The sequence below is a fragment of the Hibiscus syriacus genome, unplaced genomic scaffold (genome assembly GCF_006381635.1).
Source record: "Hibiscus syriacus cultivar Baekdansim isolate YM2019G1 unplaced genomic scaffold, ASM638163v2 tig00110387_pilon, whole genome shotgun sequence".
In the NCBI taxonomy this organism is placed as follows: Eukaryota; Viridiplantae; Streptophyta; class Magnoliopsida; order Malvales; family Malvaceae; genus Hibiscus; species Hibiscus syriacus.
Genome location: NW_024062717.1, coordinates 1,416,002 through 1,420,736, shown reverse-complemented (window position 1 = coordinate 1,420,736; position 4,735 = coordinate 1,416,002). Strand labels below are relative to the sequence as shown.

The 4,735-nt window shown below is 35.5% G+C and overlaps 1 non-coding gene across 1 annotated transcript; it reads left to right on the top strand.

The window, feature by feature from the left end:
- Nucleotides 1-229: 229 nt before the first annotated feature.
- LOC120122816 lies at nt 230-389 on the top strand. Its single transcript, XR_005516115.1, has one exon. It is a non-coding gene; the product is annotated as a U1 spliceosomal RNA (small nuclear RNA).
- The last annotated feature ends 4,346 nt before the right edge of the window (nt 390-4,735 follow it).

Below are 4,735 nucleotides of genomic sequence, written 5' to 3'. Positions count from 1 at the left end.
GAGTTAAATTTAAAATTAAATAGGAATCTAATTACTTTAATTTTAATTAAATAGAATTATAATTAAATTTAAGTTTAATAAAATTCTAAAATTGTATTTTTCCTCTCTTAGCATGGGGTGGCATGGCCTAGGTAGGCCCAGGCCTACCTCCGCCCCTGTATGTCGAGAAATAGTAAAGAGGAGAGGTTAGCTAGACGTATAAAAAATAAGCATGGGAGAACTTTGAAACATATTTACCTGGATAGGGTTGATGGGTGATCAGTAAGACCCATGGCCTAGGCTGGTGGATTTCATTGCACTTTGTAGGAGCACCTGCCTAAGATCTCCTCAAGTGGGACAGCCTACATCATTATTTGTGGTAGTGGAGGCCTGTGTCGCGCGATCCCTTATTTCCAGTTAAAAGTATCTTTAATAACTGAGTTTACCTATTGATGACTGTGGAGTTGGAACTTACTGAAACTGAAGATAAACCGATACAAAACCAGTACTATTCCAAGCAATAAGACATTGCTTTCACTTTGGTGTTCTGCTTGTCTGATGCTAAGACATCTTTCTCATTGCCTACAATTTTGTTAGGTGTTGGTCATATTGTGTAGGGAACCCCTCACCGGTCAACCCAACTTTAAAGGGTTGCTTGTTTTTAACTTTTTGTTTACTTCGGTAAAAAGACAACTTTTTTACTTTTGTGTTTGGGTGTGGAAAGCAGAAAAATTAGATTTGATTTTGAAAAAGAGAGCTCATATTCGAGAGAAAAGGGGGAGAATTTTTTTTAAAGTTTGGTGCAACAAATGATCAACTCTTAGATTAGAGGTCCATCTTTGGTTTGATTGAGCTAATTTTTGGACAGTAGCTAGGTAACAAGGTGTTATTGACTTTGTACGGTTGGATTTTTCATTCGAGTCCTGTAACATCGAAAATACTCATTTTGCACCAAACTGCATTTTTGGTGATGTTCTCTTATTTTTCTCTATTTTGCTAAAGATTACATGTTATTATCATTGTTGGAGTTGAATGCTCATTGTAGCCTTGATATTGTGATCTTGTAGTTGAACATTTGATGATAGTAGAACTTTTGATCGAACTCTAAAGTCCTATGGTTTTTACCTCGAGTTAGAGGGGTTTTTCACGTAAAAATATTGGTGCCTCTATTTATTTTTGTTGTGGTTGCATTGGTTGATTTGTGGTTGATTAAGGTTGCTAGAGAACATATTTTGTGCTATTGTGCTTGCCATAAATTTTGACATGAGTTATAGGGAGAGAAAGAACATCGGTTGTGCTTCCGCTTGTGTTCGGGTGTTCAGTTTGTTCTCCCAACAAACTAGTATCAAAGCTTGGTTAGTGTGTCAGATAATTATGGAAATTAATACGAGCAAGATGATTATGTTGAATGACACGAATTATCAACTTTGGCGGAATAAAATGAAGGACTTGTTGTTTGTGAAGGCTTTGCATCTTCCGGTTTTTTCTACTCAAAAACTCGATCTGAAAAGTGATGAAGAATGAGAGTTTGAGCATCAACAAGTGTGTGGCTTTATTCGGCAATTTGTTGAAGAGAATGTTTATAACCATATTAATCAAGAGACACATGCTTACACATTGTGGGAGAAGCTTGTATGCTTTGAGGTCAAGTAATAACAAGTTGTTTTTGCTGAAGAAAAAGATGGTGTTGAAATACAAAGAATGAATGTCTAACCATGTAGTGAATTTCAGAGTGTAATGAATCAGTTTCTTGGTATGGGTGTTATATTTGATGATAGGATTTTAGGGCTTTGGTTGCTTTCTACTCTACTAGACTTTTAGAATACTTTTCGAGTCTCGCTCATTACTTCTGCTCCACAGGGTATTACTACTTTGGATTTGGCTAAGAGTGGTATGTTGAATGAAGAGGATAGAAGAAGATCTCAAGGTTCTATATAACATTATGAGGTTTTGGTTACCAAAAATAAGAATTTTGAGTGTCATCATTGTGGTAAGAAAGGCCATATCAAGAAATATTGCTTCTAGTGGAAGAGAAAAAACAAAGGTGGTGGTGATAAACACAACCAGAATAATGATGAAAAATTCAAGTGCGTTGTTACTGTTACTCATGATGATCTATTAGTTATTTATGATGAGAATTTGGTTAACTTAGCATGTCACTAGACTATCTAGGTGATTGATAATGTTGCTTCACTTCCTGCACGTCGAGAAGGGATTTTTTCACATATTATACTCTTGGTGATTTTGGGTATTAAAGATGGAAAATGACAGTTTGGTTCTAGTTATTGGTATGGGAGATGTTAGCTTGGTGAGTAACAATGGGACAAAGTTAACTCTCAAGGATGTCAGACATACACCGAATATCCATTTGAATTTTATTTATGCATGAAAGCTTGATGACGGGGGATTTTGTAACACCTTCAGTAAAGGGCAGTGGAAACTAACTAAAGGCTCCTTGGTTGTGGCTCGAGGAAAGAAGAGCTCAAATTTGTACTTGATGCAAGCTTTGACTTCTTGAGAGACAGTGAATATGACTGCGAGTGATAGCTCAACTGAGTTATGGCATAAACAATTTAGTCATATGAATGAGAAGGGGCTTAACTGTTTAGCGAAGAAGAATAAACTTTCAGGTTTGAAAAATACTACACTGAAGAATTGTGCTCATTATCTAGCGGGGAAGCAGAAAAAAGTTTTATTTAGAAGCTGTACTCCTCATAGAAGATTAGAGTTGCTAGAGTTGGTCCATTCATATGTTTAAGGGCTGGTAAAGGTAAGGTCACATGGTAGTACACTTTATTTTGTGACTTTCATTGATGACTGTTCAAGAAAGTTGTGGGTCTACACTTTGAAGTCAAAAAACCATGTCTTTGAGGTGTTTAAACAGTTTCAAGCATCAGTTGAAATGGAAACAGAGAATAAGTTGAAGTGCATTTGTACTGATAATAGTGGCGAGTACACAGGGCTATTTCATGAGTATTGTATGCGACAGGGAATCAGACATCAGAGAACACCACCAAAGACTCCACAATTAAATAAGTTAGTTGAAAGAATGAACCGAACATTGATTGAGAGAGTCAGATGTTTGTTGTCAGATACAAAGTTGTCAAGATCATTTTAGGTTGAAACCTTGAATACAATAACACATGTGATTAATCTATCTCCTAATGTTCCTTTGCGAGGTGGTGTACCAGATAGAGTTTGGTTTGGTAAAGACCTATCATATGTTTACCTGTACGTGTTCGGTTGTAAAGCATTTTTTCATGTTATAAAGGATGAAAGATCTAAGTTGGATGCCAAGACTCGATAATGTATCTTTATTGGTTATGGTCTAGATAGTGAGTTTGGTTATGGACTCTATGATCCAGTTCAGAAGAAACTCAAGAGAAGCCAAGATGTTGTATTCATTGAGGACCAGACCATTAATGACATTGATAAGATGGAGAAAGTAGATTCAGAAGATAGTGGTGACTTGATCAATGTGAATCCATTTCCCTTAGACCATTCATCAGATGCTATTCAGGATGATGTTCACGGCGATGTACATGATGACCAACAAGGTATAGGTGACTTTGATGCTCCCATGGATAATGTTGTGAATGATCAACAACAAGCACCTATAGCTCCACCAGTCGTTCAACTTTGGAATCTGTTGAAAACATTTTGATATTTTAAGATACCAAACAAGTTTGTTAACTAATTTTTATAAATTTTAAGATTGTATTCGATTCAATTATTCGAATATATACAATTATTACTCAAAGTTTTAAAATGTCAATTTTTACTCCTTAATGAAAAATTTAGATCTATATTGGAAATATTTTTGAAATAATTTTTACTAACTGTTTCGAACTTTAGTCGAGTCAAAAACTCAATTTTAATATGGTAGTACCGATACTGCCTTAGCAGTATCGATACCATGCCAACAGAATGCCAAAATGGTACCGACACCATGCACGGTATCGATGTCAAGCAATATAGTAGTATCAATACTATGGTTGTATTACCGATACTACTCATTTGGTTTTGACCTAATATTTTCCAGAATGTCAAAATGGTACCGATACCATTGTCTGGTATTGATACTACTGATACTGCTCGGGACTGTATCGATACTGTTGCTTTCCAATGGTAAAAATATTTGAATTTTATGCAGGTAGTATCGATACCATTGAGTGTGGTATCGATACCACGACGCTCCTAGTAGCAAATTGAGTGAAAACTTTTACCCCAATGGCTCTATTGGCTCCCATAACAATTCCAACGTTCAGAATTCATCAATGGAGTATATAAACAATATTTCAAGCCATTGGTGACTAAGAAATACAAAGAAAAATCAAGAGATACAAGAGAGAAAGCCTTAAACATAAGTTTGAGCAAACTCAAGCTAACATTCATCAATATTCATTTTTCTTTCTAAGAACACTACTTGTGCTTACTTGTATTCATTTCTCAAGTGTTCTTATTTGTTCTTGAATTGTGCAAACATTTTCCTTGTGAGGTTTTCTTATAAGTTTGCAAATTTGTAATTTTCTCTTTGAGTGAGTGTCTCAATAATTTGGGGTATAATTCTTGAGGGAGTTGTAAGGTTACGCCTTGTCCTTAAAGGTTGATACAAATTAGTGAATTTGTGGAAATCCTTAGTGTGGATAGCTAAGGTAGTGGATGTAGACTTTGATTGAGAAAGTCGAACTACTCTAAATCGATGTATTAGTCAATTATGTGACAAAGGATACAATGTCTTATTTGAGCCAAATGG